This window comes from Lathyrus oleraceus, chromosome 6 (genome assembly GCF_024323335.1).
Source record: "Lathyrus oleraceus cultivar Zhongwan6 chromosome 6, CAAS_Psat_ZW6_1.0, whole genome shotgun sequence".
Taxonomy (NCBI): domain Eukaryota; kingdom Viridiplantae; phylum Streptophyta; class Magnoliopsida; order Fabales; family Fabaceae; genus Lathyrus; species Lathyrus oleraceus.
In genome coordinates, this window is record NC_066584.1 from 306,346,957 (window position 1) to 306,374,668 (window position 27,712).

A 27,712-nucleotide genomic window follows, 5' to 3' on the forward strand; every position below is an offset into this window, starting at 1 on the left:
AAATCGTGTACTTGAAGTAGTTAGCTGAAAGGGGTGTTGCCAATATACGGACAAGTCATGGACCTCTGACCAGGAAATAATCAGATGAGATGTCATAGATGAAAGAAACAGATGGAATTTTAAGGGACTTAAGGACTCAGACTAGAACTGATGTTTATGGATAAGTGAATACTAAATTACCTTAGGCAAATGAAATCAAGCTATGAATGAGGAAGAATTTAGAAAAGCCTAGAGTTAAGAGACCACATAAAAATGTTAGTCATGATTAGGGTTTGTGAACTCTGATTGAGTAGAAATCCCTATGTTTGAGCCTATGCATCATAATCCCTGGTTGTGAAGGCTTAATGACAGTTTCTAGACTACCCGGACAAAATTGGGGTATAACAGCTGCCCTTATTTAATTATCTTGAATTAGAAAGTAAGGATGACAATGGTCTTCATACATTCGTAGTGAAAGATAATTAAATACAAGAAGATCTGAATTTTGTCCTTCGCAATGCAAGGAGGAAATGGAAAAGAAAGTGTATTGAGAAATACGGTAAACGAAACTTATTAGAAGGTGAAATGAAACAATCAAGACTCTCTGGGAATTATCAAAACAGTATCTTGGATGCCATGAGCGAGGCATTCCCGTAGCAGAATGAGACCTCGGCTGGATCTAAAACTTTCTGAAGATTAGCAGAACGATGTCTTGTACTGATTACGCGGGCCGCTCTGAGGGTCAATGGAGTAGTATCTTATGTGATATAATTGAGATATTCTAACAAGGGAGTGATACCTCAATCATATCTAAGATTCTCCGAGGATACTTAGAGTAGTAATTCTGGAAAAAAAATGAGATTCGTCAAGTTAATGAAGCAATTTCTCCAATGACAAAATGAGATTCTCTGTATCGAAGCAAAGCATCATCTTATATGATAGAATTAAGATATTATGAACAAAGGAGTGATACCTTAATTGGATATAAGACTCTCTGAGGATACTAGAGCAGTATCTCTAAAAAATGAATGAGACTCTTCATATTGATGAAGCAACATCTTAAACAGTAAGATGAGATTCTCTGTATCGAATCGAAGCAGCATCTTATATGATAAAATTAAGATATTCCGAGCAAGGGAACGATGCCTTAATTGAATCTAAGACTCTCTGGGGATACTTAGAGTAGTATCTCTAAAAAATGAATGAGACTCTTCATATTGATGAAGCAGCATCTCAAACAGTAAGATGGGATTCTCTGTATCGAATCGAAGCAACATCTTATATGATAGAATTAAGATATTCCAAGCAAAGGAACGATACCTTAATTGAATCTAAGACTCTCCAGGGATACTAGAGCAGTATCTCTAAAAATGAATGAGACTCTTCATATTGATGAAGCAGCATCTCAAACAGTAAGATGAGATTCTCTGTATCGAATCGAAGCAGCATCTTATATGATAGAATTAAGATATTCCGAACAAAAGAATGATACCTTAATTGAATCTAAGACTCTCCGGGGATACTTAGAGCAGTATCTCTAAAAATTGAATGAGACTCTTCATATTGATGAAGCAACATCTCAAACAGTAAGATGAGATTCTCTGTATTGAATCGAAGCAATATCTTATATGATATAATTAAGATATTCCGAGCAAGGGAACGGTACCTTAATTGAATCTAAGACTCTCCAGGGATACTAGAGCAGTATCTCTAAAAATGAATGAGACTCTTCATATTGATGAAGCAGCATCTCAAACAGTAAGATAAGATTCTCTGTATCGAATCGAAGCAGCATCTTATATGATAGAATTAAGATATTCCGAACAAAGGAATGATACCTTAATTGAATCTAAGACTCTCCGGGGATACTTAGAGTAGTATCTCAAAAAATGAATGAGACTCTTCATATTGATGAAGCATCCTCTCAAACAAATAAATGAGATTCTCTGGATCAATGAAGCAGTATCTCAAATGTTCATCTGTTGGGGGAAATAATTTAGAAAAGACTCCTTTTGGAGGAGATTTACTAGAAATGCTCTATAGGGGAAAAGCTCATAAGAGACTTTTTAGGGTAACCTCTGCTTGGGGAGCAATGATAGCAAAGCCGCTGGGGAATGTCATTATCAATCATAAAGTTAAAAAAAATGACTGGCCAGGAAATAATTCCATGAGCGCAGATAGGGTAGTAATCCCGTTGATTTAAATGAGGAAAGTCTGGGATATATGTGATTGATCCCGGATCCTGAATTATGTTATGCTTTTTGTATGATGTCCCACCTTGGATGGGAGCACCTTGTATCATGTCCCACCTTGGATGGGAGCACCATGTATGAAATTATGCATGCGATATATGCGAACATGCAATTACTGGGGGTATTTAGCTGTGTATATAGAAACATGAATTGTACAAGGCTATGCATATGTATGCCGATGGTCGACATGGTTGTCTTTGATGAAATTTCTATTTTGGTGGGAATATTATGCATGAAATGATGCACACGATGTATGCGGGAATGCAAGCGGGTAATTGGGTATGCCCCTTTTGAAATTGATCTCCTTCTTTGAAGATAAAGGGTTTTTTGTTTGCCCCTGATGAGGCATTCGCTTTGGTGATGATGCCAACAGCGTGGACTTTTTGTTATCGGGGTGACCAATGGAGATTAAGTTTTGATGCCCCACTGGGTAATTTTTGGGAATATATTTGGTGGCTCCAAGCTATTGAAGGGTTCAGACTTTTCAACACGCGATACTTCAATCACAATTTATTAATGCTTTTGTTGGAATTGCACTAGAGACTTGCTGGGGTTTGGCTATACATGAGTATATCTATGAGAGGTGTTAAACTGATTAGCAATTGGAATAGGCATAGGTATCTGCGAATTTTCATGAAATAAGAACAATCTTGAAGGTTATGAGTCTCACCCTTTTACTATTTCAAAAGTAATTTTATCATTTTGTTCAAATACGTGTTTTATTCTCTCCAAAATATTTAAGAGTGATGTTTAACAAAAATAAAGGTGTTTTGCAAACAAACAGATAAAATACAAAATAATTTGGGCACAACTTTGATGAAAAAATTTCTCTTTTTATTGATTTAACCCTTGAATGGGCAATTATACATAAGGATGCAATTCCTTAATGAGGTAATTGTTGTGCATAGATACAAAATGGCAATAAAAATTTAGTTCCCATTGAGTTTCTACACTGCTATGATCCTCATGTCTTTGACGGTCTAAGTACCTTGCCTTTGAAAAAGTCAAGTAAATTGATTCTTCGTCTTCAAGGGTACGACAAATGCTTGAAGGTGTAGTTTTTTGCCTTGGAATTAATCCCTATGTTTTGCCTGGATCTCCCTTTTGGGTTTTCGATCCACCAGGATACCCGTTTTTGCCTGAGCCACCTTTTTGGGTTTTCAACTCAGCGGGTCAATTTATTTTTACCCCTAATTTTTGCTTGGATCGCCCTTTTGGGTTTTTGATCCACCGGGATAGCCATTTTTCCTAAATCGCCCTTTCGGGTTTTCGATTTAGCGGCTTGTATTATTGCACTTTTTTAGGCGAAGTACTTTTTAACTGCATCAACATTTGTGGGAAGTGGCAATTCATCACCGTCCATAGTTGCTAGGATTAGAGTGCCTCCGGAAAAGGCTCTAACCACCACAAATGGGCCTTCATAATTCAGTGTCCACTTTCCCCTTGAATCCTTGTGGATGGGCAAGATCTTCTTTAACACCAGGTCTCCTTCTTGAAATGCTCTAGGACGGACTTTCTTGTCGAATGCCTTCTTAAGACGCCTTTGATAGAGTTGACTGTGACATAACGCTTTCAAGCGTTTCTCCTCAATAAGGTTGAGCTCATCGAACCTGGCTTGAACCCATTCCGCCTCGTCTAACTTAGCCTCCATCAAGACTCTCATCGAGGGAATCTCCACTTCTATAGGGAAGACTGTTTCCATTCCATATACCAAGGAATAAGGGGTCGCCCTGTTAAAGTACATACTAATGTACGATAACCGTGTAACACGAAAGGCATCATCTCATGCCAATCTTTATACGTGACTACCATCTTTTGGATGATTTTCTTGATATTTTTGTTCGCAGCTTCAACGGACCCATTCATCTTGGGCCGATATGGTGACGAATTATGGTGTTCAATTTTGAATGTTGCACATAATTCCTCCATGGTTTTGTTGTTGAGGTCGGACCCGTTATTAGTGATAATTTTGTTGAGAACCCCGTACCGACATATGATGTTATTCTTTAAGAAACGGGCGACTACATGCTTTGTGACATTCGCATAAGATGCGACTTCAACCCACTTGGTGAAGTAGTCTATGGCCACCAAGATAAATCTATGTCCATTAGATGCTTTGGGTTCTATCATCCCGATCATGTCGATTCCCCACATAGAGAACGACCAGGGTGATGCTATAACATTCAGTGGGGTAGGCGGTACATGCACTTTGTCAGCACAGATTTGCATTTGTAGCATGTTCTGGTGTAATGATAACAGTCAGCTTCCATTGTTAACCAGTAGTAACCGGCCCTCATAATCTTCTTTGCCATGGCATACCCATTCGCATGTGCGCTGAAGGACCCTTCGCGTATGTCCTTCATAAGCTGATTGGCTTCGTGTTTGTCCACGCACCTCAACAAAACCATGTCATAATTCCGCTTGTATAATACATCCCCATTCAGAAAGAACTTCGACGCCAACCTCCGTATAGTCCTCTTATCAAGGCTGGAAGCCTCCTCCAGGTATTCTTGCTTCTCCAGATACTGTTTGATGTCGAAGAACCAGGGTTTATCATCTGACTCTTCTGCTGTGGTCAGACAATGCGCAGGTTCGTTAAAACGCCTGATTTCAATATTAGGCTGATGGTTAGGCCATATTAACTTGTACATGGAAGCCAAGGTTGCCAAAGCATCTGCCATCTGATTCTCCTCCCGAGGGATATGAGAAAAGTGATTTTGTCAAATTTTGGGAGTAACTTTAGCACGTAACCCCGATATGGGATTAGGTTAGCATGTCTTGTTTCCCAATCACCTCTGATTTGATGTATCACTAGATCGGAGTCTCCGAATACCTCAAGTACCTTGATCTTTAACTCAATCGCTTCTTCTAGCCCCAATACGCAGGCTTCATTCTCGGCCATGTTGTTCGTGCAGGTAAAGCAAAGCTTTGTAGTGAATGATAAATGAAAATTCTTGAGAGACATCAACACTGCCCCAATTCCATGACATATTGCATTTGAAGCACCGTAGAACATGAGAGTCCAACGTTCATTTGGTTCAGGTCCCTCCTCAAGTTCGGAGGCTTCAACATTCTTGACAACCATGATGTCCTCATCTGGGAAGTCAAACTTCAAAGGTTGGTAATCCTCTAACGGTTGGTGAGCAAGATGGTCTGCTAGTACGCTTCCCTTGATTGCCTTTTGTGTAACGTATTGGATATCGTATTCTGATAACAACATCTGCCATCGGGAAAGTCTACCAATAAGAGCTGGTTTCTCGAATATGTGCTTGATAAGATCCATTTTAGATACCAACCAAGTTGTATGAGTCAGCATGTATTGCCTGAGACGCTTAGCGGCCCATGCGAGTGCACAACAAGTCTTTTCGAGTAATGAATATCTGGTCTCACAGTCATTAAACTTCTTGCTCAAATAATATATGACATGCTCTTTTCTACCAGTCTCGTCCTGTTGCCCCAATACACAGCCCATGGACTCGTCGAGTACTGTTAGGTACATGATGAGAGGTCTTCCTTCCGCAGCGGGCATCAAAATCGGCGGTTCTTATAAGTATTCTTTGATTTTGTTGAAGGCTATTTGGCAGTCATCATTCCACTCCACCCCTTGATTCTTCCTTAGAAGCTTGAATATTGGTTTGCACGTGGCAGTGAGATGAGAGATAAATCTGGCAATGTAATTCAGTCTTCCCAAGAAACCACGAACCTCTTTCTCAGTCTTCGGTGCAAGCATGTTTTGAATGGCTCTGACCTTGTCAAGATCTATTTCAATTCCCTTTTGGCTTACAATGAAGCCTAAAAGCTTCCTAGATCGAACCCCAAATGTGCATTTGTTAGGGTTAAGTCTTAACCTAAACTTCCTTAGCCGAGCGAATAACTCCTCCAAGTTAGTGATATGCTCTTCTTCTGTGTGGGATTTGGCAATCATATCGTCAACATACACTTCAATCTCTTTATGAATCATGTCATGAAAGAGATTCACCATAGCACATTGATATGTTGCCTCGATGTTTTTTAAACCGAATGGCATTACCTTGTAACAGAAGGTGCCCCAAGGGGTGATAAACGTAGTTTTCTCTATGTCCTCTGGATCCATTTTAATTTGGTTATAACCGGAGAAGCCATCCATGAAGGAAAATATAGAGAACTGGGTTGTGTTATCTACCAATACATCGATGTGAGGTAGCAGGAAATCGTCCTTGGGACTAGCTCTGTTTAAATCTTGGTAATCAATGCACATGCGGACTTTCCCATCTTTCTTTGGTACCGGTACAATGTTGGCAACCCACTGTGGGCACTTAGCGACTTCTAGGAAACCGGCGTCAAACTGCTTTCTCACTTCTTCTCTAATCTTGAGAGCCATATCCGGACGAGTTCTTCTTAGCTTTTGTTTGACGGAAGAGCATTCTTCTTTGAGGGGAAGCTTATGGGTAACAATGTCAGTGTCTAACCCGGGCATATCTTGGTACGACCAAGCAAACACATCAGTGTACTCGTGGAGGAGCTCTATCATCCTTGCCTTAACTGCATCTTGAAGTGTGGCGCCTACCCTTACTTCTTTCTTGTCTTCCTCCGTTCCGAGGTTGATAACTTCGATGTCCTCTTGATGTGGTTGAATGACTTTCTCTTCTTGTTTGAGTAATCTGGCAAACTCTTCAGGGAGTTCACAATTTTCCCCCACTTCGTCTTCGGCTTGGTAAATTGGAAAATCATGCCAGACCCTAGCAGTGTCGTTATCAATGGTCTCGGTGGTGTCTCTGCATGTTATGATTTATGCAGTTTATTTAGAAAGTGTGTGCATAAGAATTAATGCCATTTTTATTGTAAAATAAAAACTGAAAGGAAAGGAACAAAAATTTGAATGCAAATTGCCATTTTATTAATAATAATCAAAATTCTATAAAATAAAGGAGGCCCTACAACACGCCAATGTGCCTTGGGCAGAGCACAGGGTTTTGATTAAAATAATAAAATTACTTTTGAAAAAATTGGGGGATTTCCATTGTCTTCCAGTTCTTTAGTTCTTCATCTGGTGCTGCCTAACGTATCCAGCTAGATACCACTTCTTCATAGGCTTATTCGTTGACCATTGCCACTTGATCACCAAAGATATGGCCGACACTAGTGAATGTCTCCTCTACAGAGGGAATCTTCTCCTTATCATGTCGATTACCGACTTCCACTGATGATGGTTTATACCATAAATCAAACTTGTCTCGCTTCTCGCGCACCTCTATCACCTTGCCCCAGCCTTGGGCATTCCCATTCTCTATAGCAGCCTTTGCTCCTTGCCACGAGGCCATTGACGATTCTGATTTCGGTGACTCAGATGTCTGTTGGACGGTCATTACATTCACCACTTCCAAGGACTGGAATGGTGTCTCAGTGATTTCGCCGTCTACTTCTATATATCTGAACGAAGTCAAATGGCTAACCAGGATATCGTCTTCACCTCCAATCACAATCATCTTGTCATTCATGATGAATTTTAGCTTTTGGTGTATGGTAGAAGTCACTGGGCCTGCAGAATGAATCCACGGTCTCCCAAGTAAACAACTATATCTGGGGTGTATGTCCATGACATGGAATGTAATAGTGAAGATAGTCAGGCCAATCTTGATTGGTAAGTCAACCTCCCCTATTATTGCTCGTCTTGAGCCATCAAACGCCTTCACTATCAGAGTGTTGGGTTTCATGTTCATTCCTTCCAACGGTAGTTTCACCAAAGTAGTCTTTGGCATAACATTCAACGAAGAACCTGTGTCTACCAACACTCTTGATAATATGGTGTCTATGCATCTTAAGGAGATATGCAGAGCTTTGTTATGATTCTTCCCTTCGGCCGACAGTTCATCATCATTAAACCCTAAGAAACTTCTGGTGGTTACGCAAACTATCACATCATCAAACTGCTCCATTGTTATATCCCTTGTGATATGCGCAACACTTAGTACCTTCATCAATGACTCTCTATGTGCTTCTGAGCTGAGTAATAAGGACAACATGGAGATCTTCGAAGGGGTTTGATTCAATTGGTCCACTACTTTGTAATCACTCTTCTTTATTATTCTTAGAAATTCCTCCGCCTCCTCACGGGTGACTGCAACTTTAAGAGATAGATGCATTTCTTGCATTTCAATATTCAGGACAGGGATTTGGACATGAGTAGCAACTTCCTTCCCTTTAGCCTTGGCAGAAGTATCAACGGTCCTCGGTGCAAACACTCGGCCACTGCGTGTCATTTCGTTTGGTCCTACGATTGAGGTGACATTTGGCTCATTGATAACCAAAGGTTGATCTTCCTGCCCCTGCTTAAAAGCTCTAGGCTGATATATCCAAGGCATTGCTTTTTCATCCTCATATGTAAAGGGTGCCGAAAATTCTATCACCAACAGGGTTATAGGGATTTCTACGTTGACTGCATCATACGAAATGTCAATCACATCTATTTCTTTCTCTTTTGTGCCTTTGACGTGGCGCTCAATCTGCAATTCACCTTGATCTAACATTCGTTGGATAAACCCCTTCAAATCTTCACTGTTTCCTTCATCAGTTAATTCTACCGGGATCAGACCATTCTTTAGCAGTTGTGCACCTATCACGGCGATAGGAGTTTGAATTTCTTCAACTTTCTTGATCAGTTCACCTTTATTGCTCTCCTCAATGGCACTGATTGATGCACCTCCATGTGCTGGCATGGGATTGGTGTTCACGTTCGGGCGTCTTGGAGTGAAGGTAGCGACATTAGCCTCAATTAAGTCTTGTACGCGATTCTAGAATGCAAAACAATTTTCCAGGGTGTGGCCGGGTGCTCCCATTTGAAACTCACAATGGGCGTTGGCATCATATCCGGGTGGATATGGAAAAATAGACGGCTTCAGTTCTCTTAAGGTCAAAATTCCCTCTTTTTGCAAGTATGGGAATATATGGCTATAAGGCACATGTAAAGGGTAAAGCTTCCTTCATGGGGGCCTTGGTTTGAATTGTCGTTGTGGAACGGTATTCTGTTGTTAACATTGTTGTGGAGGTTGCTGTTGATAAACCTGTTGTTGTTGTGTTGGTTGCTGGTAGGGTATGGGCACCACAACGGCGACTTGGCCATATGAAGTCTGTTGCTTCCCTTTGTAACCCCTAGATATAGCATTTGTGTCACCTTCTCTTTTCTTCTGGAAGCCTCCAAAATACTTTTTCGGTGCATTGGGAGTTGCCACAACTCCCTGGATTTTTCCATCCCTTAAGCCTTTTTCTATGCGATCCCCAATCGTCACTAGATGCGCAAAGTATGACGCTTCACTACTCACCAATCTATCAAAGAAAGGGTCCTTCAGCGTGTCTACAAATATTCCGGTCATTTCCTTCTCTGACAATGGTGGTTCAACCTGAGCAACCAACTCCCTCCATCGTTGGGCGTATTCTTTAAATGACTCCTCCTCGTTCATGGCCATCCCTTATAACTGCATACGATCGGGTGCCATATCCAGATTTTATTTATATTGACGAAGGAAGGCATCAGCCAAGTCCTCTCAACTTTGGATTCACCCTTGCTCCAAACTCATGTACCACCTTAGGGATGCCCCACTTAAAATGTCCTGAAAACAGTGTATGAGTAACTTGTCATTCTCAGCGTGGGTAGCCATTTTTCTGAAATACATCACCAAATGACTTCTTGGACAAGTTTGGCCTTGGTAATTCTCGAAATCAGAAGTTTTAAATTTAGCCGGGATGACCAAATTTGACACCAATCGCATGTTCATGGCAGCGGAGCCAAAGATACTATTTCCTTCTATAGATTTGATCTTATTTTCCAAGGCGCGAAGCCTTCCTGTAGCGGGATCTGAAAGAACTTTAGGCTTTGGTGGATCGGGTACATAAAAAGCATCGTACGAATCATCTCCTCCCATTTTAGACCCATACTGAGCAGACGCATCAGAAGGCTCTGCACGATCCCCATCTCCTTTGTTTCCTATAGGTATATGAACCAAGCTCTTATTGGTGTGGGTGAAGCTTTCGTCTGGATTGACCAGTCCTGACGTGCCAATGTGACTATCGTTCTTCCTTGTTCCAATTTCCGCCTCCGCAACCCTTTCTCTTTGGGTGATTGCTAGCATCGTCTTTAGTAGTTGATCCATCTTTTCTTGGATAGCAGTGTTGTCTGTCTTCATGGTGGCTTGGTTGGCTTCTACTTGCTCCAACGTCATCTTGTAGTTGCTTCGTGTCTCATATCGATGTGGATTAGTCAGTGTTACTGAATAGAGGGTGAAAAAGTCGTGTAAGTTTTTTTGAGTTTCTTGTGATGAATGATGCATAGTGAAAATGCGAATGTTATGCATATTTTATTTTCAGGGAATCGTTCGAGTTTCACTAGATGTTATTAATTCGGAGAAGCAAGAAATATCAAAATAGAGTAGTAATGAAGCAATTTAAACATCATTCATTCAAGTACATAACATAGGGATCAAAAAGCCCCAATTCAAAGTACATCATCAAATAACAGAATACAAAACATATGAAAATTAAGTTGCAGGCTTTCTGGCTTGAAGTTCTTCTAATTCTTTCTTGAACCTCCTCAATAACTCTATACAGAGCAAGATGAAATTGATTATGGCTGGAGGAGTGATATCTTCCTTCAATTCTTCAACTGCATCCCTCAATTTCCATGGCATGTCTTTAGCTGCCCAATTACAAAATTCCACCAGTCCATTAAGCTTTGCACGGTACTTATCCCTATCCCCTTGCAAAAAGTCAATGGTCTTCTTAAAGTATTCATAATCTTCGATCACATACTCTCTTTCTTTCAACCATATGGAGATGTCTTGGTGTAATGACTCTAACTGACTCTTCCAATAACTGGCAGATTCTTTTGCATCCCTTACTTCTCGATACTTTTCTTCCCATATTCTGGGTGAAACTCTAGAAGCTTAGGTGGTTACATCTTTGAGTTGGCGTTCTTGATCCGCTTCGGCCTTTGCATGACGAACATAAATAGTGAGCTCTTTTATCTGAGCCCCAAGTGTGTCTCTTATCATTTTATTTTCCTTCGTGGCAAGGTGCCATCAATGATCATTTTCTTGACATTCTTTCTAGGCTTGCCGCAGTTGGCCCTTAAGAGTATCTAGACAAAGGTCAGCTTGTTCTAGCCCCACTTTGATCTTTTTCCTTTTATGCTCCTCTTTGTTAAATTTTTCCATATTTGCCTAAAGTTGCACCTCCTTTCTCTCAAGTTCCCACTTCATTGTGTTTTTCTCATTGGTGACTTGTTAGAGTTTTAACTTCAACTCTTCATTTTCTCTTTCCAGTTTTGCCATGGTGGCCTTGAGTTCATCAACCTTTTCAATAGGGATATGGGTGAGTTTAGGCTCAAGAAGAGGTACAGGTATCCGAGTGACGAATGACATTTTGATCACCTCCACCCTTTCCTTTACCCAATGAAAATATGGTTCTTTAGTAATCCCATTAACTCTCCATAAATCAGCTTTTCCTTTTCGATTGACCTTTTTCCAAGCCTCTCTAATCCTTTGGAATAGGCTAGGATTCTCAACCCCCAAGTCAAGCAACAAGAAGGCTTCCAAAGAGCTCGCATCTAGAGGACCTTCCATTGGGTACCCAAGTTGTCTTAGTGATAAAACCGGGTTAGAGTTGACACACCCTTGAGTTCCAATGAATGGTAAATTGGGAAAGTCCCCACAACTGACTACAATGTCCATGCCAATATATTCCTTGGAATACCAGGAAAGATCTTCGGATCAGAGTGATCCCAACCTCTAAGGCCAACTAGCGTTTGTCTGTTCTACAAAAAAACCTGTCTTTGGAAGATGTTCTAGGAATCACTGGTATAAGAGAGGAGCATAATAAGCAATCATCCCCTTCTTTTTGGTGTACCTATGGCTCATGTAATAGTAAACACCAACTAACAAGGTAGGCACTGGATTTTCGGTGAGGAAGACGCCAATAGCAGCTATGTCTACAAAACCATCCATATTTGAGAATATGATGATGCCATAGATAGCCAAAGCAATAACAGAGTAACAGGCGTCCCAACTTTCCGCTTTCAATAGGGTATAAGCTCTTTCCAAAAGAAAAGTTAGTGAGAACCCTTTAGTATTCCCCTTGACTTCTAGGTTAGCCTCAGCTTCTCTCTTGTCCATGTGAAGCGCTTTAGCAATGACTTCGGGTTGCAAAGATTCGTCTACCCCTTCAAACAATGGCTTGTTCTTCATGGGAATCCTAACAAGACGCTAGAATTCTTCTAACATTGGTGCTAGCTGGAAATCTTGGAATGTGAAACACCTTAAGGGTAGGTCATAGAATTGGGCCAAGGTGATTAAGGTTGTGTGGTCCACTCTTTGGTTGAGGATGCTGAGCAAATTGCCATAGTTTTTCCCAAAATTGATTTTGTATACTGGGTGCATTTGAGAGACCAAGTCACGCAAGCTGCTTAGATCGGGATCCTTAAACTTGAAAGAGTAAATGTTTCTTTTGCTTGATTCCATGCTTCTTGAATTCCTGCAACTTATGATGCTCAGATTCCCTGGAAATAAAAATAATATGAATGTTATGTTATGAATAATGTTTTTTTGCATGCTTGAAGTATCCCAAACATAAGTAAGTTAGCATACGGGCCATAAGAGTGGGTATCTTTGATTACTAAAAAAACCCTTTTGGAAGGCACTAAAGTTAGTAGGTTCCCAGAGTCATCAATTACTATTTAGGAAGGTTATTTCCATGACGAAGGCTCATCCAACAATAACGTCCCTAAAAGAGTCTCGTCTGGGTGAGGTCCTTGTATTGTCCCAAAAAGGAAAACTTCTAGTGGGTCCGTACTACGCGACTCTCGAGTCCAAGGTTCTAATAAGGTTCCCAGAGTCATAGATCGAGGTTGGAAATATTAATGTAAGATAGTAATACGTCCAAGGGATCTCATTTGATTGGGGCTTTCATATTAACCTAACAAGTCTGAAACTTTTTAGGTTAACACTACATAATCTCCGAATATAGTGGGTTAAAAGGTCCCTAGAGTCCTTGATCCGACTTGAAAATACTATCGTCATGACGAAGACTCATCGGGAAATAATATCTCAAGAGAATCTTCTCTAGGTGGGGTCTTCGTATCGTCCCAACAAGGAAGACTCCTTGTGGGCGTCCACTACACAACCACCAACTTAATCTTATGGTTTTTCTCAGACTCGGGTAAAGAGCCTATCTCCCAAAGTACCAATAACCAGAGAGCCCCAAATAAGACATAGTCAATAAACCACAACACAATAATTATAACCAAATAACAGAATAAAGATAAAAAAATAAACAAGGTTAACACTCAATACACAAATTGAACTAAGTTAGGCTTCACTCTCTCTTGCTTGGAGCTAGGTCCCCAGCAAAGTCATCATCTATCGTATCTCGAAAAATACGATTCCTCACGATGGTCGCGGAAAAAATTTAGTTCGAACAGAGTCGCCACCGAACTTTATTTATTCCAATGAAGGAATAGGAAAATATCGATAAAACCTTTAAAAACAGAATGATGGTCGTCGCAACCATATTCGGGTTCGGGAGTCGATTACACAAAGGGAAGGTATTAGCACCCCTCACGCCCGTTGTACTCAACCGGAACCTTTTAGTTTAATTTGTGATTTGAATGTTAGCCGAAATGTTATTTGTTTTCTTCGAGTGAATAAAGATTGGAAATGGAGATGGATGGAAACCTCCGAAGAAGGAAAAGGGAGATTTTTTATCAGTGTGCTCGCCAAGATCTCGCAATCTTGTGCCTACGTATCCTTATGGTGCAATAAGGAAATCAGAGCATTCATAGTTTGGGGAACTACGGTTGGTTTGGTGTCTTTTAGCGAACAACTGTTTAGATCACGTTCTTAAGGCTAAACGTTGGCTTGTTTACTCTCGGAGGAGGCTTAAGCACTAGTTTGTTATGCGCGTTAAAAGGGATTAAACGGTGTTCTTTCTGAAAAGAGTTTTGATCACACGGGGGTGACAAGTTGAGTTAATATGTTTGATGTTTTGTTGAATTGGTTTCGATTGCACGGGGGAGAGGAAAGATAGATTTGATGTGTGGGGATATTTTGTTGGATGAAGATTACTCGGATAGTCAAGTAAGGCAACTCATATCCTAATAGTCGAGGAGATGAATCAAAGGCTCTAGACTATCTCCCTTTTCATCCTTCATTGTAAAAGGAGTTTGATAATAGTTAAGGCGTTTTAAATGGATGACGAATACTCTGATAGTCGAGTAAGTTAACTCGTATCCTAATAATCGGGAAAGGAAATAGAAGACTCTAGACCACTTTCTTTTTCAGGTGAGTGATAATGAAAATAGGTTTATGTAGGGTTGATGTATTTCAGAATAAACGACAAGTACTTGAATGACTGAGTAAGATAACTCATATCCAAGCATTTGAGGAGAGGAATCGAAGGCTCAAGACCATCTTCCTTTTCGTATAGTTTATTATGAAAATGATTTGATTAATTTATTAATTTGTGGAAAATGACAATTGTTCGACTAACCGAGTAAGAGAACTCGTATTCAAACAATTGAGGAGAGAAGTTGAAGGCTCAAAGTCATCTCTCTTTTCATTTAGCTTATTATAAGAGTGTTTGATTTAATCGGGTTAGAATTTGTGAAGAAATGACAATTGTCTAACTGACCGATTAAGAAAACTCGTATTCAAACAATCGAGGAGAGGAGTTAAAGGCTTAAAACCATATCCCTTTTCATTTCGTCATCACAAGAATGATTCGTTTTGATTGTGTTTATGCGGATAGAAATGACGACTATTTGACTAACCGAGTAAGAGAACTCGTATTCAAATAATCGAGGAGAGGAGTTGAAAACTCAAAACCATCCCCCTTTTCATTTCCAAATGAAATGGTATTTGATTGTGATTGGGTATTTTAATTTGATTTGAATAAAAATACTCGACATTGGATCGAGGTTTTAAATTTGTGTTTTGTAAATAAATTGGATTGTTTTTAGTGAATCAATCATCTAATTGATTATTCAAAATCGAATAGGTATCATTGTAAGAAAGCCCAAGAGTAAGCTATGTGAGGTCGATGGCGATGCTTAAAAGCGACTGACTTACAAGGGTATGAAGATGGGCTTGATATTGAATCGAGAATTGTGATTTTAAAATGATTTGATATACCACTTAGGATGATTAATGGGTGAAGGGCATTATGAAAATAATGTAAAAATGGTTTACACGAAACTAGAAATTGCACGAATTAATTTAATCAAACACATACAAAAATGATAAATCAAATAAACTCTACAAATTAAATGAATAAGTAATAGAAAAAAAGAATTACTATTATTTTATAATACTAATATATATATATAATATATATATATATATATATATATATATAATATATATATATATATATATATATATATATATATTATTATATATATATATATATATATATAATATATATATATATATATATGTTTTTTTATGTATATAAAAACAAAAACACAACAAAAAAGATAATAAACAAATAAAATGAACCCTCACTTAAGTAAGCCCAAATCTAGGCACAACACCAAGTAGGGGGTGCAATCCATCGACAATGCCACCTGGGCCCAAGTTGAAGGCCCATTTTCAAACAAAAAATGGTCCAAAGTAGAGTCAGCTGCGTTGACCTAATCATCACCGCATGATGGTCCTACTTATCAGTCGGCAAAAATCCAATGGACCACCACGGAGGAGTACGCGACCTCGGTGCATCCAACGACACGGGAGCAAACTGCCTATGCCATCTCGCAGGGGAGACAAGTGGCGACCAATCCGCCACCTGTATCGACCCCTAATGGGTACCAACCATGATGAAGCCAGTTAAACAGAAGTGAAGACCCAACCCAAATTCACTTATCTCTCTCCAATTTCGAAACCTCAAACGCTCTGCAACTTTCGTCATCTTCTCCGTGCAACCTTCACCGAAGAAGCGGCGGAGCGCGTCGGCCGCCACCGTCTTCTCCGTTGACCACCTCTCTCAATCCAAAAAAACCAATACCGACCCCGACCATTTTCGCCCAAGGATTACAGATCCAACCTTAGTTTTCTAAAAAATCAACCAAACACCCTAAATCGGAAGTTGAATCTGAAAACCCTAACCCTCCAAAGACAAAATTAAATCACCAAACTCACATAAACCAAACAATTTCAATATGGATATGGATCAATGAAGGGAGATTCGTACTACGGTGACTACAAAATGTTCAGGAGAGTTCAAAAGATTACCTAATCGGAACCAGTCCGACGTAGCTCCGGCGATGACTCTTTGGTGAGTATTTCTTACTTTCGACCTCTTCTCTTCCTTTATGCTACCTTCTACTTCTTCTTTTCTTTGTTTTGTATGTATGTCGTATCTCTACTGATATGAGAGATTTAACCCTGTTCCAAAATGAGCTTCAATGTGAATTCTCAAAGGAACTTTAGAGATGAGCTTTTTGTGAGGTTATGGGGATTTTTTTGCAGCGTTTCTGTATCCGTCCCTCTTTGTTCACAATATCTCTTCTATATTTATAGGAGAATCCTCTAGATTTAGGACCAAGCTCCCTTAGATTTGATCAGTTGTAATCTGTTAAAATCAAAATCGTTTGAGGATTCCGTCCATCCCCGATTTCGTGGGATCCCAATTGTGAGGCTTCACCTTGAGTTTCCACTTTGCAACCGTTCCTTCTGTGGTCCCCTGCATATTTTCTTTTAACATTTATTAATCCTTTGCTTAAACTTAATTGTTTTTTAAGGTTTTGTGATGCCAACGATTTGCTCTTTCTGCAGGTTATTTCTATTCAAGAAATGATTTGCGCGCTAGTGTGGGTTGTGGTCCCTGTTCGACGAAGGCTACATCTCCACCGGCTGGACTTGCAGTGTAGCACTTTGGTCAAGACATGATGCTCATAAATTAGGACTTAACACTGTATTTTCGGACAGTATATGCAAAACCTTTGGATTGTCTAAGCCATTCGTACACATGCTTCAAAATGTAGTTTTATTTTAGAACTTATGGACAATAATTAAAACTTTTAGATTAAGCCATTCGCACACATGCTTCAAAATGCAATTTTATTTTAGAACTGATGATAGTGATAATGGACTTTTGGATTAAGCCATTCGCACACATGTTTCAAAATGAAATTTTATTTTAGAACTTATGATAGTGATAATGAATTTTAATTAAAACTTGGCATAATTATTTGGGAGATAAAAAAAATGGACTATGGGCTTGCAAACTTGGCTTAATAGGCAATTATCACAAGGCAAAATGTCACTTGACGTTATGACTTTGGATTATGAATTAAGAAAAATGAATTTGGATTATGTCGTCTGAGAGCGACTTGCATTGATTTTTGGCCTGTTAACGTTATGACTGAACGTGTGATCATGGTTGCAACCTAAACCTAAAGGCCCACGAATGAAAGAAACATGACCAAATCATTGGCCGCGTAAGGATAGTACAAGACCTATATGAAACTTTATGTTTTAGCAAGGGCCACAAAACAACGACATAAATCATCAAACTAAGAACAAATCGTGTACTTGAAGTAGTTAGCTGAAGGGGGCGTTGCCAATATACGAACAAGCCACGAACCTCTGACCAGGAAATAATCAGATGGGATGTCATAGATGAAAGAAACAAATGAAATTTTAAGGGACTTAAGGACTCAGACTGGAACTGGTGTTTATGGACAAGCGAATACTGAATGACCTTAGGCAAACGAAATCAAGCTATGAATGAGGAAGAATTTAGAAAAGCCTAGAGTTAAGAGACCACACAAAAATGTTAGTCATGATTAGGGTTTGTGAACTCTGATTGAGTAGAAATCCCTATCTTTTAGCCTATGCATCATAATCCCTGGTTATGAAGGCTTAACGACAATTTCTAGACTACCCGGACAAAATTGGGGTATAACAACAACGTTTGCATATTTAAATTTCTGCAATGCATCTTTACCTGCCTTTTTTATTTTGACAAAGGGGGAGAAGTATACTTTCATGGGGAGTAGAGTATACTCTCTATTTAACTCAGATGGAGTTTAATTACTCCAAACACATATGTGCAATTTTCTTTTGCCACCTCCCCTGAGAGATGTGGAACCTTGTTTTACAAGTGATATGCTTTTAACAAGGACAACAACTTTTTATGATGACAACCAATGATGACAGCTAATTGATAATGTAAACTAATGTCTTATGACAAGTCAAGCATAAGTGATTAAGCTAATAAAGATTCAAACTTAAGAGTTAGGGTTTAGTGGGCTTGACTATTTGATGATGGAAACCAAATAAAATATTTTTCAAGCCTCATCTCAAGTGAACTCAAGCAAGTGCCTACAAAAGAAAGCATCTGAGAAAGTCTTGAAGTGCGAGAAATCCCTACCTTAGTTAGTCTGAGTCAATTCATTGTAAGATAAAAGGGTGTTCTCGTAAAAGTGCATGGCTAAATTACACATACACTAAAACAACTTTTCAAACTGATTTTTCTCAAGAAAATATCTTCAAAAATGTCTTGAAGTTGTGCCAGATGAATTTGGAGCTATCATAATTATTGTGGGTAAAGTTTTATCTTTTCTAATTGATTTGGACATTTGTCTAATTGATTAGTTCGGTTCAAAATTGAGTCCTAATCGATTAGGACAACATCATAATGATGTGCAACGGCTAGATATCTATTATTTACTATTTTGAACTTATAGTCGTTTGTATTTGAAGTATCTAATCGACTGACATTATGTGTTAATCGATTAAATTGTCTTAAAAAGCATTAAAACCAATTTCTTTTTTGAGTCAGCCTCTAGCCTATAAATAGAGGTCCCTTCCCTCATTTCAAACAATCTAGAATCGTTTTTTGACATTTTTAACTCTCTCCCTCTCTCTTTCTCTCTAAATTTTTCTTTTACTTTCTCTCACTAATATTTTAGCCCAAGTGCTTCTACAAGAAAGTTTTTTTGTGAGTGAGGATAAGTAAGTCTGGAAGGGTAGAATTGTAAAATTTACCAAGGAAATTTTTGTTTACAACTTGGTTGAATATTATCCATTTATGGATTGTTTAGGTTATAAGCTAAACCCATAAAAGCTTTTGGTTTGGGGATTGTGTGATCAAACTCTTGTTTAGGTTCAAGCTCAACCCAATATTAAAATCTCGATAGGTTCGAGACCATCCAGTGGCAAAATATTATAGGTTTTTGGTTAGCTCGTGGTAAAATATTATAGGTTTTTGATTAACTCGTGGTAAAATCAAGGTTAGGTTACAGTTTAGCCCACGATAAAAGCTTGGATAAGGTTCAAGATTAGTCTGATATTAAAATCTTCCAGGTTATTGGTTAGCCCGTGTAAAACCAAGTTTTAAGGTTCGTGAGCTCAACTTGTGGTAAAAGCTTCCAAAATTTGTTTAGAAGCTTGAAGACTAACCGCTCCAAGATTTTCGTGGAAAGAAGACTAATCGCTTAAATCTACAGTGTGAAAAGAGGACTAGCCACTTAAATATGTCATTTGTAAGAGAAGACTCAAACTACCGAATTCCAAGTCTTACTATTTAGGTTGGAACTCAACCATTTTCCTTGTATAAGGGGGTGCGTGAGTATTACCTACTAAAAACTCTCAAAATTATTGGATACTATCAAGATCAATTATTGGGGATATGACTAAGTCGTTCTTGAATGAACCTGTACAATTCTTGGCGTTCCTCTTTTTTTCTAAACTCTTTATTTTCCACAATTTATTATTTGCTACTTAATATTTTAAATTTTCTTAAACTTTTATTTTAATCCGTAAAATTTTTCAAAACCCTATTTTTATGGACCATACAATTAATCCCCTCTTGTGTGGGAAGTCACATGTTCAATAAATGAGACATCCGACATGAGGCTCTTACAATGATGAGGCATTTGGTGCATGCCAGATTCATGACTATTTAAGTGGAGGGTGTCGCAGAATGCTGCTCGGTAGATCAATTTTTCCTCCGTGAATCTGAACCTAGATCCGAGGGAGTTTGTTAACCGATTTTGTTGAGGGTCTAGGGTCGAAACTTCTGATCGTTCGGAATGTCGTAGAATTGGATCCTGATCTATGCACATTTACTAGTGTCATATCTCGGCAGAGCAAGGTTGAGATGAGTGATCGATTAGGATTGTATCATGGCTACTTTTGGATGCATTATAAGCCAGGAATTCAAACAGGTTTTGAAGAAGAAGGTTGAGTGTAGTTGTAATTTTTTTTAATAAAAGATAAAATTCTCTCTCTCTCTCTCTCTCTCTCTCTCTCTCTCCTCTCTCGAGAGCTCTCTCTCTCTCTCTCTTAGCTCTCTCTCCTCTCTCTCTCTCTCTCTCTCCTCTCTCTCTCTCTCTCTTCTCCTCTCTCTCTCTCTCTCTCTCTCTCTCTCTTCTCTCTCTCTTCTTCTCTCTTCTCTCTCTCTCTCTCCTCTCTCTCTCTCTCTCTCTCTCTCTCTCTCTCTCTCTCTCTCTCTCTCTCTCTCTCTATATATATATATATATATATATATATATATATAAGGGATTATCTCCGGAAGAAAACAAACGTTAAAAAGAAAAAGAAAATTTTTCTTCTAAAAAAAAGGTGTATCTAAAAATAATTGGAAGTGCTAGTGGATTATTTGAGTTGTAAAATGACTTTAAGAGACAAATATTTACTTATTTTGGAAGAAAGAGAAAATGGTTTTTTAGACAAACATTTTATTATTTTAAAATCAATAAAATATTTTTTATTTATAAAACTACAATATGTCAATATCATTAACCTCTGGTGTAATTTCATAGTTAATTTTTCATAATATTTATGGGAGGGATCATTATAAACGATTATTATTGTCATTAATAGTATTATAAATTATCATTAATAATATTATAGATAGTATTACATTATTATCAAAATGCTACAAATTTAAAGTAGACCATTTCCTTATAATTTATATCCTAATATAATAGTATTATTATACTATTTTAAAATAAGGAGAAGAAGATAAAAAAGAAGAGAGAAAGATGAGAATAGTTTGTCTATATTATTTCATTTGTGTAATTTTCTACAATCAAATTGGTCCTATTTATAGGACATCATATAGACAATGTAATAGTACAATTTGTTATAAAATGAATGAGATTATTGCGAGACAAACATCCAATTATTCATAACACTTTCTCTTGGATGTTTGTTTTGGATATGCCCCGTTAAAATCTCATTAGAAAAAGTTCGGTGAAAAAAAATCTAATGAAGGAAAAAGAGTACAATATTGTTTTAAGATAAATTCATTTCCCCCCTTAGTTGAACAATCATTTCTTTGAATTTGAAGACCAATCTTCTGTGCTAGTTGATTAAAAGTTCTACTTTGGTGTGACTTTGAGAAAAAATGTCTGCAAGATTATCACATGAACAAATTTGTTGGAAGTTTATATCACCTTTTGGAGATCATGAGTGAAAAAGAACTTTGGAGAGATGTGTTTTGTCTGGTCTCCTTTAATGTAACCATCTTTCAATTGAGCGATGCATGCAATATTATCATCATATATGGTCGTTGTATTTGTTTTTCTAGAAGACAAACCACAAGTATTTTGTATGTGTTGGGTTAAGGATCTCAACCAAACACATTCTCGACTTGCCTCATATAGTGCTAAAAGTTCGGCATGATTAGATAAAGTTGCTGCTATTATTTGTTTCACCGATCTCCATAAAATAAATGTACCACCACATGTAAACAAATAACCTGTTTGTGATCTGCCATTATGAGGATCTGCCAAGTAACATGCATAAACTGTTAATTCGAATTTGGATACTTTAGTATAACACAAACCCATGTCTATTGTACCTCTAAGATAACGAAGTATATGTTTGAACCCGTTTCAATGTCTTCGAGGGGTAAAGTATTTAGAGGACACACATTCGAATCTCAATAGGGAATTTCATGTAAATGTCACTATCAAGTGAACCATACAAATAAGTTATTACAATATCCATCATGTGAAAATTAAGCCCTTCATGTGCTACAAGGCTTATTAAATATCGAAAAGTGCTTGCATCCATTACCGGTGAATAAGTCTCATTAAAAGAAATTAAAGGTCTTTGCAAAAATCATTGAGTGACAAGTCGAGCTTTGTATCTCACAAATTCATTATTTTCATTTTATTTTTGCATGAAAACCCATTTGTATCCGACCGATTTCACACCTTTAGGTGTTTGGACTACAAGTCCAAAAACTTGTCTCTTGTGAAGAGAGTTTAATTCTACTTCAATTGCATCTTTCCATTTTGACCAATCATCACTTTATCTACAACTTTTAATAGATGTCAATTCATGATCCTCTTTTTCATTTATAATATTTAATGCTATATTTGTATGAAAAAATATCATCAATGTCGACTTCATGTCAGTTCCATTATATACCATTATGGACATAATTTATCGAGATCTCTTTATTTTCATAAGTTTCAGGTACCTGATTAATCTCTTCTGAAGATAAAATGTTTATTATGTCTGAAGATTCTTTTATATTTTCTATATCCTCACTTGGGTCATCTTTATTCTTAGCTCATTTTTTTGTTCGAGGATTTTTATCTTTGGAACCGATTGGTCTGCCATGCTTCATGCATGGTTGAGACTCATTAAATTGTCCAATAGGGATATCCATTTTTATTGGAGCATTTGCAGCTGATATATATGATTTAGTCACATTTTTTGGATCATTGAATGCATCTGATAATTTACTTGCTAAGTTTTTCAAGTGAATTATCTTTTGAACTTCTAGGTCATATTGTTTTGTTCAAGGATCAAGATGAGATAATGACAATTCATTCCAACTGATCTCTTTTTCCATCTTATTCTCTCCCCATAATGCTGGAAAATTTGATTCATCAAAATGGCAATCAGTAAAATAAGCAGTGAATAAATCTCCTGTTGTTGTTTCAAGGTACTTTATAGATGTAGATTTATTTCCAACATATATTCTCATCCTCCTTTGAGGATCCATCTTTGTATGTTGTGGTAGAGAAATTGGGACATACACCGCACATCCAAAAATTCTTAGATGGAAAATATTAGTTTATTTACCAAAAATTAATTGTAAAGGGGAAGAAGTGTGATAACTCGTTGGTCTGATGTGAATCAATGTTTCAACATGCAGAATTGCATGCCCCCAAGAAGAAATTGGGAGTTTGTATCTCATAATAAGTGATCTTGCAATTAATTTTATACGTTTAATAAATGATTATGCAAGTCCATTTTGCGTATGAACATGTGTTAATGTATGTTCAATGTCAATTCCAATAACTCGTTGGCCTGATGTGAATCAATGTTTCAACATGCAGAATTGCATGCCCCCAAGAAGAAATTGGGAGTTCGTATCTCATAATAAGCGGTCTTGCAACTAATTTTATACGTTTAATAAATGATTATGCAAGTCCATTTTGCGTATGAACATGTGCTACTATATATTCAATGTTAATTCCAATAGACATACAATACCCATTAAATGCTTGAGATGGAAATTTTGCAGCATTATCAAGATGTATTTTCTTGACAGAATAATCGGGGAAATAAGCTCTTATTTGAATTAGTTGAGCTAACAATCTTGCAAATGTCTGGTTGCAAGTTGACAATAAACAAACATGTGACCATCTAGTTGATGCATCAACTAAGACCATAGAATATTTAAATGGTCCACATGATAGGACTATTGGTCCACAAATATCATCATGCATACACTCTAAAAATTTATAGACTCATTTCCAATTTTTGTTGGTGATGACCGAATTATCAACTTTTCTTGTGAGCAAGAGCTACATAAGAACTTATTTGATTGAATAATTTATTGGCTCTTTAATTGATGACCACATGAACTTTCAATTATTTTTTGCATCATTATATAATCGGGATGACCCAATCTGTCATGCCAAATTATAAATTTATTATTATTTATAAACTTCTATTTTACAATGGCGTGTGCTTCAATTGTAATAATATAAGTGTACTACAAGCCCGAGAAAAAAGCCGGTAGCTTTTCCATTACATATTTTTTGTCCAAATTATATTGTGTAATAGAAAGATATTCGATACCTCCATCATCTTTTGTTTTAATATGGTATCCATTTAGGCGAATATCTTTGAAACTTAATAAATTTTTGTTAGATTTAGAGGAATATAATGCATTCTCAATGTGTAATATTATTCCTCCACATAACAATACACTTGCTCTTCAGGAACTTTCAATTATTTTTGAGGTGTGAGATATAATGCTGACATCAATTTTTTGCTTCATTAAATAAGAGAAATATTCTTTATCTTTGAAAATTGTGTGAGTAATTGAACTATCAACTAGACAAATATCTTCATTAGTGGCGCAAGTGTCATCGTTTATTTTAAAAAATTATAACAATGAGATATAAGTACACTTTAAATATACAAATTAATTAAACAATAAATAATGTGAATAAAAAGGAAGCAAACACACTTTATTATCATTGGAAATTAAAATTCAAAAAACATTGGAATTTAAAAAGAAAACTTTGAAAATTAAAATTCAAAAACATTCATAAAACTTATTATAATAACTAAAATAAATAGAATATTTCTATAACTTCTATTTTTTTACACTTCCATCTCTAATAAGGTGCTTAATTTTTTCATCTGGATTAGCAAAGAAATCACCGATCTCTAAGTGAGTAACATCCATATTGCCATAATCTAGATCGCCATCTTCATTAGCAAAATGTGTCTCAATCCTTGTATTTGTATTTTTTTAGTGATTTTTGATAAAGATCAACAAGGTGTTTTGGTGTACGACAAGTGTGAATCCAATGACCTTTTCCCCCACAACCATAGCAATTATGTTCTATATTTTTGCTACTATGACCATCTTTTTCATTCTTTCCCGTGTCTTTCCACTTCTGGTGAAAATATACGTTCTTATGATTACCAGTTGTAATAAAAACTAAGACCACAAGCATTATTATGACCACATCCATAGTTTTTCATATGGTGATCGTGTCTTGCTACATTCACTTTTGAGAATGGAGTTGTATCAGTGGGACGAGCCTCGTGATTTTTTATCAAGAGCTCATTATTTTATTTAGCCACAAGAAAACAAGATATCAAGTCAGAATATTTATTAAATTCTTTTTTCTCGATATTGTTGTTGTAAGAGCACATTATATGCATGAAAAGTAAAAAATATTTTTTCTAACATATATTCATCAGTTATTTTTTTCACATAATGTCAGCTTAGATGTTATTCTAAAAATTGTAGAAATATAATCTGTTACACTTTTAAAATCTTACAAGCATAAATGCATTCAATCATAATGAGCTTTTGGTAGGATGACAATTTTTTTATAAACATGTATCTCTTTTATTTTATTTTCACAAAATATATGGGTCAGTTACAGTGGCATTTTCATTTTTAAGGTCCTCATGAAGGTGACGACGAAGGAATATCATGCCTTTTTCCTTTTGTTGGTCAGATGATATATTTTCTTCTTTAATAGTATTACCGTGATCTTCTACGTTTAGATGGATTTCAGCATCTAGAGTCCAAGATAAATAATTCTTTTCCGAAATGTCAAGAGTCCCAAAGTCAAGTTTTATAAGATTTGACATAGTTAATTATATCATAATTTTTTTTTTTTTTAAATTTAGATAAAATACAAAATATTATATATCAAATCATTTATAATGATCCAAAATAAACAACAATTGATATCTTAATATCGTAACAAATTAACTTAAAACGCTCTATGACGTGCAAGTGATAATTCGTCGTACATTGAAAAATAAGTAATGCTACGATCCCAAAATAAATTATATATGACACAGTCAAATAATATTTAATTTCATTGTAATAATATGATTTAAAATGAATCCAATTAGTCTATCATACTATCATATTATTATGTGATCAAACATGAATCCAATTTTGATATTTATAAATAGAAAATTGTTAAATAGTTATAAAATATTATTATCTCTCATAAACCCCAATTTAAAATTCCAATCAATATGAGTACTTTATTATCTAATTTTATCGATTTTATAATGCAAATAAGCACCATACACAAAAAATTATATATCATTAATAGGATTCATGCATGTTTCAATAGTCATAATAGCTATAATATGTATCTAATGACTCTGATAATAGTTTGTTATCCCTATCCTTCAGAGATGCTTATAAATTTTTCAGGAACTGTATGAATAATTTATTTTGCTATCCTTCAGGGCTGTTTTATAATTTTTTCAAGAATTATATAAAAGAATTGTTCGGCTATTCTTCAGGGATGCTTTATAAGTTCTTCAGTACTATTAAAGCATTGAAGATATATTGTAATTCTGCAATGGAACTCCTCCACACTTAATCCGCATAAAGGGTTGCATTTTACCGTTAGATGTCAATCAAATGGCATCTTGCATTCCACACCGATATAGCAGGGAACGTCCATAAACGCTCTTTATATATAAGACATTCAACGTGATATTAAGGTATTCTCAATGAATAATGGTTCAAAAAGAGGAGGTTCAATCATTAGCCCAAACGCTCCACCAAAGCACAAAATATAGAATGTAACCCTGTTTTTTTGGTGCTCCACACTAGATCCACATTAGGGGATGCCACCTATTGTCAGATGTTATCGAACGACTTCCCACATTCCATGCCAAAATGACACAGTACATCCAAAATTGCTTTAACATATAAGGCATTCTAGGTGAAACTCGATGTATTCTCTTTGAACCATAACTCAATTATTCATCATTCAATTACTAACTTGGACGTTAGAGTGTTGCAGTTCTACCTCAACACCGTCACACCAGAGATCTTCTCCTCCGCGTTAAGATTTTACTTCATTATTTCACTTAGTATTTCTATTTCTCTAAAACAATAATTAATAATTAATAATTAATTGCTTAATCATATTAATATATGTAATCAATAATACACAGGGCACGAGCCCGCACCATGCACCAATATATAGTAATTAAAGTGTCTTAGTAAAATATTTTTTTTCTTCATACATACAATTTTCGTAATATATGAGAGAATAAAATATAGCAGCTTGTTTGGTTCATGTATCTAATGTCTGTTACTTGATATACAACAATATATGGTTAACAAGCAGCAAGAGTCGTTAACACTAACGAGATTTCTTCAAGTTATATAGAAATTTTGTATATGTTCCAATATTAATCATAAAAAATAAAATGCACACGAAGTGTTAATTGAAGTTGTAGATCGATGGAAGCAACGACTAAACAAATTACGTACATTAAAAATTCATAATATCAATGGATGTTTATTTTGAAATTTATCTTAATTATTTGATGCTTGGTTGGATCTAGTGGGTGGCACCAAGGAGCATGTACGACGTTAGATTTAGAAAAACCTCTTTTATCTGTCTCATGATTACTTTATATAGGTCAAAGATTGAGGGGCCCTTTGCTTTTTCTAGGTTATTTCATCAACCAGTCATT